Raw genomic sequence first — 20,442 nt, 5'->3', positions numbered from 1 at the left:
TTGCTTCTTTTCGGGTCTTTCTAAAAAAAAAAAAATTAAAAAAAATGTTTATAATTCAGTAATTTGATGATCACCAAGCCAATTTAAAATGGTCGCCAATTTGGCGAATTCTAGAAAAATTTTAGGCACCAATCATAATTTTTAGGTGCTATAGCGACTTAATTAGTCGCCAATTAGACCTATACCATATATCGCATATACCCTGTAATTGTTTTCACTATCTGCACATTTTTGATTTTTTTGCCTTTACAAATCAACTTGGTTATAAAGATACACGACTGTATGATTTTTTAAAACAGCTGGATTTTTAAGTTAAATTTCTTTTGGTTTAAAGCTAAGAAAACTTAGATATTATAGCTAAAGGACTGGTTATTAAGGGACAAGCTTAAGTATTTCTGACACATTTATTCTATCCCCTTTAAAATTACCATAGGGTTATAGATACAGGTTGGTCATGTGATCAAATCCCATGGAATCCAAAGGGCTTTATGGTAGGTAACAACATATGACTATAGTCCCATAGATGATAAAATATTATACTTTTTCATGTTACATTTTGCCCATATATGAAGCATTAGAGTATTATAAATTGTGTATAAAACATTAATGTTTTTACTTTGAATTTCAAATGTCAAGCGTCACCTGTGTGGCGCAGTGGTTAGAGCATTTGCTCTAGAGTCGCGGAGTAAGGAGTTGATCCTTACGTCGTGGGTTCGAATCCCACTGTAGGACATGGAGACCGATCCTTCGGATGAGACCATATATATCGAGGTCCAGTGTCGCAGTAGGTGCTGGCACGAAAAAGATCCCTCACTGCTCAATGGCCCTGAGTATCAAGTACAAGTCAAAATTTGCAGCTCTCCACCGGCAAGTGGTAGCATTTCCATATGAGTGAAAAATTCTCGAGAGGGACGTTAAACAACAACAACAACAAAAAATCAAATGTCAAGCTAGAATAAGGAACTACAGCATTGAACTATTGACCCTTTTTAGTCATTCATAGTTATAAATGAGTCTCCTTGAATCCTAATATTTCTCAGGAGAAAGCACTGCAATTTTAAATAAGTGTTTATTTTCTAGAAACTTTTGTTTGTGCAGGTGTATCAGATGCATTCCAAAAGTGTTCAGTCACTGAAAATTTAAATACAGTTGAACTTTGGTATCTCAAGCACTGATAACTTGAATACGGTAACCATGGATATGTCAAAGTTAACTGGAAGTCCGAACCACTTATTTTTTAAGAAATTAACACACGATATCTTGAATACTCCTATATCTCTAAGTTTTTTCAGTTCCATCTATTTTAAAATAATGAGGTTTGACTGCATGTGCATGTTTCTTATTTAGCATTTGATGAATTTCATATGAATCACCAACAAGTTTTCACATTTTGATGCATACTTTTATAGTTCTAAACAACCACCCACTCATTAATCAATTACTACATATAATTTAAATAAAATAAATTAACAATTAGTTAAAAGTTCATAATTATATACATTTTACCAACTCTTTTTATGTATTCAACTACAAGATATTATACACATAACTTAAATTGATCAGAAATGTCAAAATGGAAAGTTTGAGAAACCTGGCTTCATTTACTGGTCAGTACTGAAATTGTAGAAAAGAAGTTCATTCATTTATCAATTTTATGATTCGTTCTAGGAACAGATCAGAAAATATGTTTCAAAAATAGGTAGTATCTATTAAAATAATTAAAAAATCAAAGTGAAGGAACACTTTAGCATATGTGCTTGCCTGTTCATCTATTTGCAATCATACTAATAAATATACAAAGCTGATGTATCAAGATAATAAATGCTACTATATAAGTGAAGCATTTCAAGTAAATCTTTTGGTTGTAACCATTATAGCATTTTGTCGTGTTAAACAGAAAAAGTAATCTAACTATGAAGTAGCTCCCAAGTAGTCCATGTGCAAGTACTTCCAAGTTTTTTTGTAACAACCAGTTTTGTACCCATTTTTGCAGATGAGTAGGGCAGTATACATGGACCATATTCAAAAGCTTTAGAGATATTTATGAAATAATGAAAAAGTTTGGTAAAATAATTATAATTTCATTGCCTCAATTGATATAATTCATGTTTCTTTGGATTGAAAAATCTTTATATAACCTTCAATAAAAGTCCATAATTATTTCCTATGTATCTTAAAACACGAGATCTGATTGGTTAGCAAGCGGGGTGTAAATTTTTCCTTACACCCAGCTAAAGCTAGGGTGGGGTGGGTGGGGTTAAATAATGTGACATCACAATGAATAGTTTCTATATCAAATAAACACCATACAACATGATGTCACGATGTATTGAAGCATGTAGTAAATCTTAGTGGAATTGGGTTTACAGAGAAATTATTAGGTTATATAGGAAATAAAGATTTGTTATCCAGGTGTAATCAAGGGTGTACAAAGATTTACCTGTTAGCAAATATAACCTATCACTGGGTCGTATTTTGGCTGACTTGCTTCATACCAATTGTTAGGCCTTTGTTTATATACTAAATTTGACTATCGAATATTCCATCTACTTGATCAATATATAGGGCTCACAGTGGGTGTGGCCGGTCAACAGGGGATGCTTAATCCTCCTTGGCACGTGATCCCACCTCTGGAATTTCAGGGGGTCTGTGTTTATGCAGTGTTCAAAGATTTGTATTGTTTGTAATTTTTATGAAATAGATCACTGTTCATTATCTTCTCTTTTTCACTCCATATCCATACCCTGCAATCATAACTTTGACCTTTTGACTCCAGAATCAAGAGGAATCATCCTCTCCACTGGAGTAGAGACTGATCTAAAAGCCAATTTGAAAGCAACTAAATCAAAGACACAAATTTAATTTCTGATGTACACATACCCTAAATTAAATTAGTGACTATTGTCTGCCCCAAAATAAATACAGGAACCCAAGACTTTATCTTTAAAATAATTAAAAATTCTTTTAAACAATGTACAAGTACTGCACAACAAATGTAAATCACATAACACATAAATATGCATAGACATTTAACACATACAACAGGGTGATTGGGCTATGTGTATGTTTAAGGTGTGCAATAGAACATCTCCTATGACACGATACATCATTTTACAAGATGGTGTGTATATATCGAATAAATTATGTGATATTTTGTTAGTATATTACTATATAGGTCTCTGGGTATTGCTAAGAGACCCCTAACATAGAATGAAATGCAAGTTGGGACCCATGCATGTAGTTTTCTCGTTTATTTAATTGGAGTGGACGCATGCAATTTCTTCACTTTAAGAACATATTTTATGATTCAACAAATGTCATTTCAAACTCTACCAGATAAACTGTAATACAGTGCCCTACACTCAGTATGTATACAGGGTGATAAAAAATACATTATCAATATTGCCATTTATCATGTTTATTTACCAATAATTTCAAAACTTTTTAATTCTGTATTGCATATTTATGAAAAAATCATGACGATACTATCATCAATTACTTGCAATAGGATTAATCAATAAAATAAATGAATTGTGCATTTCCGTCCTCATCACCATCTTTCTTCAGCATCGACTGATGCGAGGTTCGACATGGCAATTATAAATAAATATTTATCTTTTAATTCTGTCTTCAAATGCTGTACAGCTGGTCTGAAAAAATGTGATGGATTACCAGAGGAAATAAGATCTGATTTATTAGAATTAAATGTTCTGTATTTAAGAAAAAAAAAACGGGTTGGCAATTTACGAAACAATAGTGGGTCGGGTTATTTAGCCAACCAAAATGGCAGTACAGGCTCCGACCGAGGACTGAGGAAGCTTAGGATGACTAATAAGAATGGTTGCGGCGAGTGTTTTGTTGTGAAAGTATTAGAAGAATGTGTAAGAAACATACGGTTAGTCGCCTACGTTCAAATCTATCAAATTCAAAGTTTTAATAAAAAGATATCTACAATTCTACACTTGGACGATACACTGATGCACAATCATTTAGCTGGTACAATCACTAGTGGGGTTAAAAATAATTTAATTCATAGTTTTACTTGCTTTAATCCTTGTAACAACAGTAAAGCAGTGGAGATACCAAACACCAAAACCAAAAAATATAAAATTCATTTTTTGTTTGCACTGCAATAGACTGGAGTCATCTGGAAGAGGAAGTAGTTGTAGATAGAATTTTCTAATCATTAAAATGATTAATGTGCTTCAGACCCGGTTTAAGAGAGGTGTGGTGAGGGCTCGTCTGGAGACGCAGTTAGATTATTTAACTAATTTAAAAGTAGTTCGTGCCCCAAAGCTATTAAAGAGTTTTAAGACCGCGTTACAACATCCTGATGACTAAATGCACCCTCCTCCATGACATTAAAACCCAAGAGGATTCTTATAAATTTATACTGGTACATAAAGAAATTGATTGAAGAAATGCCCATGTCGAAAACGCATGGTTTTTTCTCGTCAATGTCGTAGCATTATACTGGTGGATGAAACTTGACATATTAGTATTGATAGAATACTTCCAATTACAATTACTTGTTTTTAATTTTAACCTAAAATCATTAAAATCATGACTGTATTTGTAGACCCCTACAGTTTGGGGTATTTCGAATCCAGTGTGTACATGAGAGCAGATGAATAAAATACACATGCTGCACACTTGTTATATTAATTTTACATGTCAGATGTACACTCAATTTTTAGACAGGACCAAACTTTTACTAGTCAGTGTCGATCAGACATGCCTGTGTCCGAATGCATAAATATTTTTTACTTTTCTGATTCTGAACAGATTTAAAGAAATTTGTTGAACTTAATGAAGGCTAAATTAGCTATAAAAATAACTGACTTATTTAGATTTGTGTTATCATGAAGATAAAAATATTAATTGTGTTCCTCCTCTCATTAGCAATATTTATCGAGATATAACTGAGCGTTAAAGATGGAAAATTTATGCTATGCTACAAGTACATATTTTAACTTCAGTATCTTGAATCGTAGGATATCATAAAGTTTTTTTCTAGGACCCATTAGGTTCGATGTTTATATTCTACTCTAAAATGCTTAAAAATGAGTTTTTATTACATTTTCAACAGTGAAATACTGTGATTTATTTATTGAATAAAAGTGATATTCTCTCACAGTGTGAAAGGATACCAAAATGATATTCTCTCACAGTGTGATTTCAAGGAAATCAAAGAAAGTAAAAATTAATTTCTGGCCTGTCATAAGATAGATATTAACTAAGCATCTTGATAGAGCTAAAACTGCAAATTTCTTCCCAAATATGTTGCTAAAATCCATGCTATGTAATGTTTTCAATCACATAACTGCAGCGCTAAGCTATGACGTCTCAACCGCTCAACTACGACGTCAAGCCTATGACAGTGTTAAGAAAAGACAGAGGCAAAGGGAAAATCAAAGAAAATGTAATAAACAGAAAATTCAATGTTTTGTAGATGAATATGGAATTTATTTCACTCGTGAGACAGGATTTTTTTATTTTTTCACTCGTGCTTCGCACTCGTGAAAATATCAAAAAATCCTGTCCCACTCATGAAATAAATTCCATATTCATCTACAAAACATTGAATATCCTCTATTTATACTACTAGTATCATTTACATTTTTGAAAAACATTTTTTAATAATTTTTTTTATCATGTTTTTATCACAAATATAGTCTCACTCTATATACCATAAAGAATTCATATCATATCAGAAACAGTTAATAACAAATACTAGAAACAAATACAACAAAACAGAAACAGTTGTAACACCCTCTTGATCATCCTCGTGTGCTTTTATGCTACATATTATAATAGCTTGGGTTCGAGATTTAATGCTGTTGTTTGCTAAGGCAAATATAAACAAAAAATGGGGCAGAGTTCCTGGGCTCGACATTGTATGCTCATCCACTTGTCCAGTACATGTACCAGTAAAATTTTTCATGAACAAGTGATAATTACTGACCACTTGTCCGATTTGACAAGGGATATTTTTCTAGGAAGAATTTTTTTTAGCTGAGCATGAAAACTTAAAGAATTAAAATTTGTTGTCAACTTTTTATCGGAGGTTCAAAGTGAAAACATGCCATGCATGCGGTTTGTAAATAGTTAAATGTTGAATGATCCTGCTCGTAATAATGATGGCCCTGGTTGTCAAACTTGATCAGGAACAATGTTACTATGAAACTTGTCTGAAATATCTTATGTTTTTCAGGCATTTGTCACAATTTTAATTTTAATATTTAAAGTACCAGGAAGTTGACTACTTAGAACTACAGTAACTTTGAAACGTGTACTTTTACTGAAGGAAATTTGGGTTTTTATTATCTGGCAGGAGAGCTTTAGCAAAAGACAATTTAGGCTACAAAGGATAAGCAAAAGAAGGCAAAGAAAAATTTGAAGTCATATAGTCAGCTATTTCTTGTTGTTACTATTTTTCTTTCATACATGTAATTATATAACATGATTTACATCTACTTTAGGATAGGATGATACAGTTTAGTAATTTGCAATAGATGTGTCCACTCAAAATCTCAAAAACAGACTCAATGAATGTATTATAGACTATTGTAATGTACAATATTTTTTCAAATTGTTAAATAGGTCTTTTATGAAATATTTTTATACCAGTAAAAGTTATGTTCAGACAAGTAAATTTCACAATCACTTACTTCGAGGGTAACATGCCAGAATATTTTCCCCAATTGTGTCACCCAATGTTGAATGCATATCTTGTCATTTAATTATTCAGTTTTATTTATTTCAGTATATTAATATCCAAAAACATTATTGCTTATGTAATTGCTAGTCATGAGGACCCCCTGGAGATAAGCCTATTATGGCAATAGATGGGACTGAAAAAAAAAACCCTTTGAGAAACAGATAATTGAGGTTTCAAGAATAGCGGGTAAAGTTCATAAACTCACTGAACTTGAGCACTTAGACATATCCATGGTATTTGAGAAAGAGTTTTAAAATACATAGTTAAACTGTCATTAACAATAAATTTTATTTCTCCATTTTTTATTTTAGCGCACCTGAGCCAAAGGCTTAAGAGAGATTTTCTGATCAAAATTTGTCTGTTGTCTGTCACTGTTGTTGTTGGAGGCAGCGACACTTTTCACATTTTCATCTTTTTCTCCAGAACCACTTTGCCAATATTAACCAAACTTGCCACAGAGCATCCTTGGGTAAAGGAAATTCAAGTTTGTTCATATGAAGGGCTACACCCTCTTTCAAGGGGAAATAATTAAGAATTGTTGTAAATTTAATGGCATCTTAAAAAACATTTCTTCTCAAGAATCAGTGGACCAGAAAATGAAAATTCTCTGAAAGCTTCATTACTTATTGTACATTCAGGTTTGTTTAAATCATGACCCCCCTCCCCCCCCCCCCCCCCTAGTAGGGTGGGGCCACAATGGACAATCAAATTTTTACATATGAATAAATATACATCATCATGTGTAGTAAAAAAAAAAAGTAGAACAGCAAGGCCATAGTGACTCGCGTGAGCATTGTTGCCCATGGCCACTTGTTCTTTTTACAGGCATTTTTTACTTTGACAAATTGCACTTTAATAATATAATTATAAGCTTAAATTGGATGATATTTTATTAACCATAACATTGTTAATCAAACTTTGGGGAAACTGTGAAATTAACTTGTCAAATGACTAGAAATTTCTTACTGAATCTAGATATGGATATACAGTTCTACAACATTTAAAATTTTACTGTGGCTCAGCACACATAAACAAAAATTTTTGGAGATCAATAACATTTTGTCGAAATCATAGACAAAACCAAGTGCTTGGGTATTTATTTACAAAGTTTGATTTGTTAATTTTTTACCATATGAATAATTTACCGTTTCTTTCCAGTAGACCCTTGTTATGCCATGCTTAGCTTAGAGCCAGGAATAGCAAATCAAAATGAACTTAGTCAGTTATTGTTCTTTGTAGAAAGAGACAATTTCTTTTCAGGTTTTCTTTTTCGGTTTCTCATTTTAGGCCTACAGTATTTATTTTTTACTCAAATATTAGGAATATTATACTTGTAGGCAATCAATGAATTTAAGGAATACTCTTTTTTTAGGTGCTCATGATGCAACTTCCTGGATGGTGTGTAAACTGTTTATCAGCATGTGAAATCCACATGATTGAAGGTATCTTACCTATCAATAATAACAATTTTCTCTATTAAAAGCTGCATAAGGAATTATTTTATTTCTGGTCTCAAATTTTTGTCCAAGCATCATTCATTTTTTCTTCATCTTTTATCTAGTGAGGGTCATATTAATTGATTAATTTAATCAAGGCTTTATAGTAAAATATAGTGAATTATTTTCTTGTGTATGACCTTTAAAGGGGCATAGACTCAGATTTAAAGTTAATATTTTCTAAAATTTTCGACTAGATCATGACATGTTTGGCTATAGTATTTCACATGGAAATATCATAAAAAAACTTATTTTACCTGGAAATTATTGAAACTACGAATTTAGGGACGCATTTGGTTGACATCCTTGCACTTTCACAAAGTAAAACTTCATCTTTGATACTTAAAAAAAGTAGAAATTTTGTTGTGTTTTAGTGAAAAAAATTAAAGATAAAATCCAGAAAATTCACAGTTGAAATGTGAGAAAGCAAAACCAACTCATCAGTATTGTCAGTCCGTGCTCAGTGATGTGTGCAGAGTTTAACAAATTGAACACACCCAATGGAACGTAATCTGTTTTGTGTTCAATTTGTTAAACTCTTCACACATCACTGAGCATGGACTGACAATACTGGTTAGTTGGTTTTGCTTTCTCTCATTTCTACTCTTAATTTTCTGGATTATATTTTTTTTTATATTTTTTCATTAATATGTATCAAAAAACCTACTTTTCTTAAGTATTAAGGATGAAGTTTACTTGTGAAAGTGCAAGGATGTGTCAATCAAACGCATCCCAAAATTCATAGTCTCAATAATTTACAGATAAAATAAGTTTTTTATTATATTTCCGTGTGAAATGCTATAGCCACATATATGTCATGATATAATACAGACAATTTGAGAAAATATTTCAAAATGTCGAATCAGTGTCTATGTCCCTTTAAGAGTAACAGGTAACTTCACTTTTGAAAATAATTTTTCTTATTTCAGGAGAAGTCTTCCTTGTTAAAGATCAGCAACGGCAGATAAACAATGCATGATGCAATCTGCTCACTAAAAAGATTACACCAATACATCCCATGACATGTATTTCTACCTATCACCTATGTAACCTTTGTCATGCTCTTCAGAGAGGTAAGAAAACAAAATAATTATGAAAAAAAATTTTGGTAAAAGCGACACTTAGAGATCACTTTACATGGTGTCTGTCTGTCTGTCATACCCTAGATCTGAGAACTGTAAGAGGAATGGATTTGATACTTTGCACTTGCATTGCTTGGCACTTTGGCTTAATTTGTAAAATACCATATACAGTCAAACTCGTTTACATTGAAATTTAAGGGACCTTGAGATTTATTTCAAATTAACCGAATTTCATTATATCTGTGTGCTATGAATTACATAAAAAATGTAGATACAGTTGAACTTCATTATCTGGAACACTGATATCTTGAATACCATGGATATGTCAAAGTGATTTGCTGTCCCAACCACTTATTCTGTAAGTATTTTACCCTCGATATCTCGAATCCTCAGATATCTCAAAGTTTTTTCTCAGTCCCTTCAAGTTAGAGGTACCGAGGCTTGACCGTACAGTAAAAAAAATATACATGTGAGAATTCATATTTTTTACATAACATTACATGCAGTGTTTCAGAAATGTACTTATCTCTATTTTTCAAAAAAGTCCTAAATTTTTTTTACTGTTTTATTTTATTTTATTTTTTTTTTGATCTGTGTTAGAAAACTATCAAGACTATTTATACATGAAAAAAGTTCGTCCTGAACATTGCCGCATAGATGCAATCATTTGTCAGGTTCGAATCTATAGAACAGCCCTGTCTCATCAGCATTGAAAACATATGCTTCATATACTTCAATTCAAGAATTTTATTTTCCATCTACTTAATTACAGTGGATTTATTTACTCCTGCACTTTCTCCACTAGGGCTGTGTCAATATATTGATTAATCAATACATATCGATATTCAAGAATTTATCGTATCGACAAACTAACTTCCAATACGTATAAGGCAGACAGTTTTTCTTATAATGCTGTGAAAAAGTTGGGAATTTCAGTCACCAAAGATAATTTTTAACTGTTTTTAATTAAAACTGGTCAATAATAAAATAAACATTAAGGAGATAGCACATCTTAATTAACTATTGCAAAATTCATATACAACTATATTTTAACATATTAGCTAGTGTTCTTTGTAAAGACAGTGAGACATGTGAACTTCCAATTTGGTATTAACACCCAGTTTTTATCAAATTTATGCATTAAATGATTTACAAGACCTTTTTGCTAAACTTATTTAAGAATCCAATATATTGCATATTGCTTTATAAAATATCTTATCAAAATATTTTGGTCAATACACAGCCCTATTCTCCACACACCAATGTACACATGACACCCCTGCGTATTTTATCCATGTCGGTCTTAATGCCGTAGTTGGAAAATAAAAATGGCAACTAATATGTTCTGGTGAGAAATGCTCAATGATTATTGTTTTATCTATACAACACATAATTAAATTTGTACAGGTCCACCAACATCAAATCACCTGTGAAAAATTAACACGTGCTAGACTTTATATATAGTCAGTCACCTGAGTCCACGCGTCGCAATCGGCAACTTCAATGTACCCGTTATCAAAACTGCTATAAGCTTTGTGTTCAGCGGACCCCAAAATCACTTCAAATTAACAGAGTTTTTCAAGTTAACCGATTTCAGTCTAAACGAGTATTTATTGCAAAGAAACTGTACCAGCATTTTAGAAGAAACCCAGTTCATTTCAAACAAACCGATTTTTCAAACAAAGAGAGTTCAATGCAAGTGAGTTTGTTACATTACAATTCAGTTGACCTTGACCTTTGATTTTATAAAATCACTCTGGCGGTTGATTGAATTATTATTATTTTTTCTTTGTTTTTTGATTTTGAGAGGCAGGATTTTGATAATTAGCATTTATATCACATGTTACTGTATATGAGCTCATGACACTGTACTTTGAAACTGTATGCAATATAACCACACAAACTGAAATTTAAATACAATGAAAAGACATCAGGATGGGTATACCAAAAGTATTGTTATAGAGTGAATAGAGACTGAAATCTCTTTTGGAAGATATCTGGGATAAAGATATATTTATTAAAAATAATTATTTTAATTATTATACCCCCACTCCGAAGGAGAGGGGGGTGTACTGTTTTACCCTTGTGTGTCTGTCTGTCTGTCCGTAACAAATATTTTGTCACAGTTTTCTCAGCAACTACTCGTTGCAGATGCTTGAAATTTTAGTACACACTTTATTGAGGTACGCCATATGGTGGGATTCATTTTCGTACGAATCTGATTTCAACTTCCTGTTTATCCGTGCCTCTGTCTGTACCATACATAACAAATTTTGTTTGCAGTTTTCTCAGCAACTACTCATTGCAGATGCTTGAAATTTTAGCACATTCTTTGTTTAGGCATGCCATATGGTGGGATTTATATTTGTAAGAATCCGATGTCAACTTCCTGTTTATCCGTGCATCTGTCCGTACCATACATAACAAATTTTGGTCGCAGTTTTCTCAGCAACTACTGATTGCAGATGCTTGAAATTTTAGCACATTCTTTGTTTAGGCATGTCATATGGTGGGATTCATTTTTGTACAAATCCGATGTCAACTTCTTGTTCATCCTTGTGTCTGTCCATAACTGAACTTGTGTATATTCACATCAGAATGTATATTCACATCAAAGCGGGGGTATTACTAGTGAACATTGGCTCACAGACTTCTTGTTAATTTCAATTTTATAACTCACTGTAGCTTTGAAGGGTGGAGAATCATATATCTATTTTCAGATTTTATATGATAAATGCTTTTCTGTATGGGTCTTACTATTTGTGGATTTTTTTCTTTGCTATATAAGGGCTATTTTGAAATTAATGAGACATTTACTTTTACTCCATAAAAGAAAGACATAAATTCATGAAAATTTGTCAACATTTTAACAAGAACAAATAAAACAGCTATGCAAAATTTCTAATTGATAGGATAATTAGACATGTCCCATTGGAATTATAAACTTGCATATGTCTATTGACCTAAAGCATCATTGCTTCTTCATTTTCATCTCATGCCAGCCATAGATCTTTACCATGTTGAGACAGTCTGGAAGCTTTAATGCTTCTTTCTCTGTCATCACAGAAACTACTCAACTGATTGAGATGAAACCTTTTTAGGGTTAACAGGCATGTTGTGTAGATGTGCAGAAGGAAGGTCATTTTACTCACACTTACATGCACATGCGTGCACGTGCAAGGAGTGAAATGACTGAAGCAATTAAAACACCATTAACCTTCCTGTTTTTTTTATGATATGCTTTGAACTTCATTGTATAAACTTATATTAGTGGTGTAGACAAGAAGAGGTGGTTGAATTAGTAAGAAAGCATGTGCATGCATGTGTGCTTTGCTCTGTTTGACTGACACAAAAAATCTCAATGACCTTTTTTTTTTTTTGATGAAATGCTTTGAAATTTAAAACATAGTCATACACAAAAAGGCTCTACATTTTGATATAATATATGAGATATTGTGAAAACACGCTCATGCAAGTGTGCTGCAATTTGATTGGCTTAAACTTTAAATGGCTGTTACAGTAGTAACTTTCTTAGTTTTTAACAAAACTGGATGGAATTTACAATATAGATAGGTGTAATGGGTTCTTACATTGTGCTACTATGAAAATTGAATGCAAGAACATGGATTCTGATTTGCTAATACTTATATGGCTGTATCTCTCATAGTTTTCAATGAAAATCTTTAGATTTCTTACATAGCTATTTACTGTGAGTCTCTTCACGAGGAAGGAATATGAAATATTTAGAAAATATGGGCATGTGCATGTGCTAGAGGTGTAACGATACAGCAATACATCGATGATAATCGTATTGATGGCAAGGGCTGACGATACGCGTATCGCCATGTATGTATTGCGATACAGTAGAAGATAATTTTCATTGTTTTGTTTGTAACTTCTACATTCAACCTAACAAATTTTAATGTTTTAAAATGGCTGAAAAAAGGTAGCAAAGAAAAAATACAATATCAAGACTATAAATCCACCTTTTATTAACTTTGATAAGGGTTATCAAGATATTCTTTGTATATTTTCTATAACTGTGGAGTTAGCAAAGAATTATATGTTAAGATAAAGCTTAATTCAATTGGTGACAGCTGTATCATGGTACATGTTGTATATCACATGAGCGTATCATGATATGTATCATATTGTTAGGTAGTTTGCGATACTCAGGCCTAGCATGCACTGAAATCCAATTGGCTAATACTCAAAGAACTATACCAGTGTTGTTTTTTGAATAAATACTACTGAAAATAAAGTATAGATTTATTAAACAAAAGAACTGCATAATTAAATGAAGCCTGTAATGAATGGGGCCCATAAGAGAATGGGGAAGTGTTTGGGGAACATCTGAAACAGTTCTCGTTACAGTTAGCACTAGTTGTTATTGTTTTAGCAGATCTTTTAGTCTGGAAAAGAGTTCTCCACAGAGCTACGTAAAATTCTATAGGTATGCTTGCTGTGTCGCGTTGACGTCAAAATCTATTTTATTGATGTAATCAGATATCTATACCTAGCTTAGATTTTTTATGATCTCCGTATTTCTGATTGAAATTCTAAGAAGCTTGCACAAAATGAATTGAAATGAAATTGAAAAAATAAATACCGATATATAATTTGAATTATTTTCGCTCTTGCTGTATATGGGTCCATTGTGAGTTTGAACTTTGGTATAACATATTTCAATATATGATTTCGTGACGGCACCGGGTACCCCTTCTATTTACCCATTAATATACCATTGAAAAGAAGAAATAAAATATTTGTAAAATATTTGTAAAATATTTGTTGCTTTTATTAATTCTTAGTGTTTGTCAAACATATATGCCATTTTTCACCAAAAGGCATTACTTGGAAAGAAAAATAAACACTATGTAGTAATAATCTCTTAACAGCCCTCATAATGCTTGTATCAAATAATATTTGACCACCCTTAGATTTTCTTTTAATCTTAAATAATGATGCTGTTCATCAGGTGACACATGTGTTCCTTGGAACACTCTTTTAATTTTAGCTAGCAAGATTATTTGGACTTAAAAGTCAAGTTAATAATCTTCTAACAAACATTTTCTTCTGTCATGTTTAATTCATAGTCACTAGGCAACACTGAAATTTCCACTCATTGCTTTTCAGTCATCGACAGGAAAAGGAATTACCGGTAAGTTGACAGGACTTTCCACACTGTTTCTGGTAGCAGCTTATGATTGAATTGATGGTAGAAGACATGGCCCACTTAATCAAAGGTAAATCTCATGGAATAGTGCTAATAATACTGATATTTTTTTTTACTCTGTTTTGCATTGAAGCTTTAGGTCAAAGGCAAATTTTCATTGTGTGGATTCTTTTATTCTTCTCAGAAATGTGTGGCTGCTAATTGAGCCATAGCTGTCTGTTTTCTTTGAGAATCAAAGAATTGCAGCAAGTCTTTTAGGTTTTCAATGAAATTTCCTTGTTTTTCAGATAATCTGTATAGAGTGGCACCTTAACCACCACTGGTGAAATAGAAGATGACTAGTGGATGGTCATCACTTTGCAGCTCACTTTCACTTTCTGCAGCCCATCTCTTCTCATCCACAATCATTGTCTTTGGAGGAATGGTGACAGTACAGTCCTCATGGCTGGGCAGGTAACTTCCTTTCCTTTATTTCTCAGCTTTCACCTTTCTTACAAAATTTATTTCCATAGAACACTGCTACAATTTTCTTCCTCTAAGAACACAGTATATGTCACTTGGGTAGCAGCTTAGAATTGGGTTTTCCCAATGGCACTGAAGGTGGCATTTTTGTATTGAGCATCTCCTTCCACTCTGATACGTGTATCAGGAGTCCCCATTTTTCATTTAGATCCTGAATGTTCTGTCTTATATTCATCATGCTGGTCTTCTACCCCCACAATAAAGGTTGGGGGAATATATAAGAATCACCTTGTCAGTCTATCGGTGCCAACTTGTTGGTCATTGGAAGCTCAAACTTGGTACAAAGAATGTTTATGACCTGTTGGTGTGTCAAGATCTTGACCCAAGGTCATTCCGGCTAGTTCAACAGGGTTTGACACTAAGGCATGTTTGACCCAGTCTAGTAAATGAGTGGTCCAGTCGTGTAAAAGACCAATTGGTCGTATTGATAAAATTACTGTTGAACCCCCATTTCGCCTTCAAATAAATAATCTACAAACTTTTAAAGAAAGGACAAGGTATGGTAACGGCCGAATCTGGCCCCTTGTTTGATGTGAAAATCAGAACACAGTTAAAATTGTGATAGTTTGTAGGTAAGAATTAAAAATAATGCTTGTTTTAAAACCAGCACTAATTTTGATTCAAAGCTTACACGGAGGCCACAAAAGGGTGTAGAAGTAGGTTATTTTCCGGAATTTCCTCAATTCTGGTTGCATTTTGCAAATTTGCAGGGGTTGAAATATATGGTAGCCCGATGCCCGGGGCTAGTCAATTTAAGACTCGGGCTAGCTAATTCAGATGTAATGATAGTCCATCGGACTAGCAAAATGGGGAAAAAATCTCAACAGTTTACTTTCACTTTTCTATGTCGAGTGGTTTCATTAGACTGAGAAATACATTGTAGTTTAATTTGTTTCTGTCACCACAGCCTTTAAAACTTTTACTTGTTATGTTTTCATTTCGCATGAAAAAGTTGTTGGGCTAGTTAGTTTGAGGTTTGGGCAAGTAATTTTTTACTGGTCAATAGCCCCTGGGCTAGTGGGTTTTCCAGGAAAATTTAAATCCCTGATTTGAGATACTTTTCACTTTGGGAAATATAGAGCACAAGGCTGCCTATCTGAGATTTTTATACATAAGATGCATCTGATACTATTGTATGAAATATATAAATTTGGTAGATAGGCAAGCTTGTGCTCTATGTTTTTTGAACCCAAATGTGCTGTAAAACCAATGAAAATTTACATAAAATGAGAAAATTCGGAAACTGACATTTTTCTTGACCTTCCTGTGGCCTCTGTGTATCCCATAACTTAGAAACAATACTCAATTTATGGCAGGGGTGACAACAGGTTTTTAACTGAAAAACTGGTGCAACATTCTAAAAGACACCTCAAACCAGGGGCCAAAAAGGGATCTTAGCCTATCTTATCCTTTCTTATATGTTAGATTGTAAACAGTCATTGCTCTGTAAAGAAAAAATCCCCACATGACCCAATCACTATTTTTAGCCACAGCTGTTATTAACAAGTCGAGGGCAAAACTACTTTTGTTGAATCTTTAAGGCTTATATTGCTCAAATGTCCTGATGAACCCGACTTGATTGGCGGGATCCCATCAAACAGTCTGTCAAAATTCAAGGTCACTGACAGAAATGATATAAACTTCTTGTCCAGGATATCAGTTTGCAATGGAGAATCATTGAGGCTCATTCTTGGTACAAAGATTATTGAAGACCTGAGAGTGTGTCATGACCTTGGCCCATGGCAATTCTGGCAAGTTCAAGGTCACTGGCTTAAAAGGTATAAAACGCTTGTGTAGGCTGTAACTTTGTAATGGAGAATCATTGGAAGCTCTTACTTGCTACAAAGATTGTTTATGACCTGGAAGTTTGTCTTGACCTTGACCAAGGTCATTCTGGCAAGTTCAAGGTCACTGGCAGATAAGAGGTAACATTCTTGTCCAGTCAATAACTTTGTAACTGAGCTTTAATTTGCTACAAAAATTTTTTTCTGACCTGAGGGTCATTGTGACAAGTTCAAGGTCTCTGGCAGAAAAAATGTAAGTCTATTATTTTGTATTAATGGAGAAAAATTGGATGTCCATATTTCACTCTTAGATTAATCATGTCCAAAGATCTGTCCTTTTTTTACCAAAGTCATTTTGGTAAGTTCAAGGTCACATTTACACATTCTAAATAAAAGAATTGCAGCAGGGTTATAACCTTATTATTTTGTTAGCTCGCTCACAGCACCTTTAGCTGACACAAGTGATGTAATAATTTTTCTCACTTTGTTTCAGGTCTACTGCATGTTGACAGCTGATACTTGTTCTCTATTTACTCCAAGAGGCCTACTACATTGTACCTCAGTTATGACTGTACTCGTGCTGGCTTCTGTGATGTTAATTTCCTTTACCTGCACTGCATTAAACTTGGTCAATTCTGTTACTGTCGAACACCAACAGATGAAAATAAGATTAAGCTGATCTTGCCAACATTGTGACATAAGCGGTCCAATGTCCAATATCTCACTCTGCAGTCAAACATCATTTTTTTTATGAACGCTCAGTAAAACATTGGAAATGTTAGACTTTTTTAGTATTGATTTATATAGTTACACATTTTTTAAGTAATAACAATTCTTTTTATGCCCCCGGATCGAAAGATCCTGGGGGTATATTGTTTTTGTCCTGTCTGTCTGTTTGTCTGTTTATCTGTTTGTCTGTTTGTCTGTCTGTCTGTTGTCACCTTTAATCTTGCCCATAACTTTTGATTGGTTGGAGCTATGACATATTTCACATGTTTATTTCTTGTGACAAGACCTTTCTTTGGGTACCATCATATTTGACCTTTTGACCTTGACCTTGGAGTTTGACCCACTTTTGCAAAATTTTATGAGACTTTAACCTTGGCCATAACTTCTGAACAGTTGGTGCTTGGGGTTTCAAACTTCACATGTGTATTCTTTGTGACAAGGCCTTCCTTTGGATACCAACAACTTTGACCTTGACCTTGGAGTTTGACCTACTTTTGAAAAACTTTAACCTTGGCCATAACTTTTGAACGGTTAGAGCTAGGGCTTTCATACTTTATATATGTAATTCTTGTGACAATACCTTCCTTTGGATACCAACCACTTTGACCTTTTGACCTTGACCTAGGAGTTTGACCTACTTTCGAAAAACTTTAACCTTGGCCATAACTTTTGAATGGTTGCAGCTAGGGCTTTCATACTTCACATATGTAATCCTTGTGACATCACCTTCCTTTGAATACCAACCACTTTGACCCTTTGACCTTAACCTAGTAGTTTGACCTACTTTTGAAAAACTTTAACCTTGGCCATAATTTTTGAATGGTTGGTGCTAGGGCTTTCATACTTCACATATGTAATCCTTGTGACAAGACCTTCATTTGGATACCAACCACTTTGACCCTTTGACCTTGACATAGGAGTTTGACTTACTTTCGAAAAACTTTAACCTTGGCCATAACTTTTGAATGGTTGCAGCTAGGGCTTTCATACTTCACATATGTAATCCTTGTGACAAGACCTTCCTTTGGATACCAACAACTTTGACCTTGACCTTAACGTTTTACTGACTTATAAAAAAACTTTAACCTTCGCCATAACTTTTGAACAGTTGCAGCTAGCGCTTTCAAATTTAACATTTTTTATCTTTTGGCCTGGATTTTGACTTGCATTTGAGAAACTTTTACCTTCGCCATAAGCTGCCATACGGGGGCATCAGTGTTTCACAAACACATCTTGTTATTGATGTATGTTTAAGTATGCAAAAATGAACATTGATGATATTAAAGGTGAGGTATTTATTTGTGATTTCTCTTCTGAATAAAATTTTATATCAATAATTTATGCTCTTGTTTATACAAACCGCAAATGAGGCTTTCTATTCATTAGGAACTGGACCCATAATTACTTCCTTAAGGAGGAATGCCACACCAAAATTTAATTCCATTGGTCTTAAGACATCCATGTTAAGGAAGCTCTAAACACTAATGAAAAATGCTTTTTGGGCTTTGAGAAAAATATATCATATAAAGGTGCACATATTCAGTGTATCAAGTTCATTTTCAACATAGGGTACCTGCCTTATTTCTGCAGAAAAAATGTTCAAAGACAATGAACTATTTGTGAACAGAAATCACTGTTTTTTACTTGCATCAGGAAAATTAATGGAAATAATGTATTCAATTACTTAATCTTGGTCTAACATAACATTAAGAATACTTTAATTCATAAGAAATTATGTCATTAACTGTAGATTCCCATTTATACTATTTTTCTTCTAAGGGCAAATCACCCAATAAAACTACCCTACAAATAGAACTCTTTAGTGTGCAGTGTTTAGAGCTTCCTTAAGTCATGGTTTCAGCATTGAAAGGCCTAGCTCTTAATTATTTTATAAGAATTTTCTCCAATTTTTCGTAGAAAATGAAAAAAAAATGTTTTATTTGCAAATAAGATGCTTTATAGTTAAAAATTTGATGTTAATGAATGCATAATATAAATATCTCATAAAATATGTGAAGAAAAGCCAGATAGACATTTTAATTTTTTTACTAAAAATTTTTTTTCGAAAAAGTACATTATTTGTGAATATTTTCAAAACATATGGATAATATATTCAAAAAACAAGTCACAGCTACAAAGGATATGTTAGACAATCATATTTGAAAAAGAAATTGAAACGAAATTGCGAAATTTTAGAGAAATTATTTTTTACAAATTTTAGCCGATCCCGATCCAAATTAAACTGATCCCAACCAGAATTTTATAATAATTGATAATAGATAATATTTTCAGAAGAAATATAAGTTTGTTAAGGTGTAATACGCATTAAAAAGTAATTGAACTTGACAAATAAATAAATTTCTTAGTGGTAAATACTTAAAGAAGGCAATAATTTCATCTTATTTATTTTGTGTTAATTTTGATCGGGATTGGTCTAAATATTGAAAAAAAAATAGTTTCCCTAAAATTTTGCAATTTCATTTCAATTTCTTTTTTAAATATGTTTGACTAACATGTTCTCCATAGTTCTGACTAGTTTTATGAAGATTTTATCCATAGGCTTAAAAAATATTCACATATATTGTGTTTTATTTTCATAAATAAATTTTTTTACTTAAAAAATTTAAATGTCTATCCAGGTTTTCTTTAGATATTTTATTACACATTCATATTATGTATTCATTAACAGCAAATGCTTAAATTTGTTGTTTATATCAAAAATATTTGTAAGAAAAAGCTTTCCAACAACTACATGTGTAAAAGTTTTTGGTCAGCAATGATGCATTTCATGCGAGAGGCGCACCAGTCATTGTCGGATTATTATTTTTTAATATTCACTGGTATTAAGCCGATATCTATACCAGTAGGTACGCATATCCCAAGATGACGTCGAGCTTGACAGGTTCATGAGTTTACACCGCTTGATTTTGTT

At 32.9% G+C, this 20,442-nt stretch overlaps 1 long non-coding RNA gene across 2 annotated transcripts; it reads left to right on the top strand.

The window, feature by feature from the left end:
- Nucleotides 1-3,757: 3,757 nt before the first annotated feature.
- On the top strand, nucleotides 3,758-18,847 carry LOC133174225 (uncharacterized). 2 transcript variants are annotated; one of them, XR_009719093.1, is made up of 6 exons: nucleotides 3,758-3,895; nucleotides 8,094-8,163; nucleotides 9,147-9,290; nucleotides 14,436-14,545; nucleotides 14,763-14,928; nucleotides 17,275-18,847. It is a non-coding gene; the product is annotated as an uncharacterized LOC133174225 (long non-coding RNA). The 2 variants fall into 2 exon arrangements; XR_009719094.1 differs by lacking the exon at nucleotides 8,094-8,163 and having other exon boundaries at nucleotides 3,868-3,895.
- Nucleotides 18,848-20,442: the final 1,595 nt, after the last annotated feature.

The sequence above is a fragment of the Saccostrea echinata genome, unplaced genomic scaffold (genome assembly GCF_033153115.1).
Source record: "Saccostrea echinata isolate AGI-Se365-2 ecotype Australia unplaced genomic scaffold, CSIRO_AGI_Sech_v1 ptg000057l, whole genome shotgun sequence".
Taxonomy (NCBI): Eukaryota; Metazoa; Mollusca; class Bivalvia; order Ostreida; family Ostreidae; genus Saccostrea; species Saccostrea echinata.
Note: the sequence above shows the minus strand (reverse complement) of the source record. Positions and strands in the feature narration are given on the sequence as shown.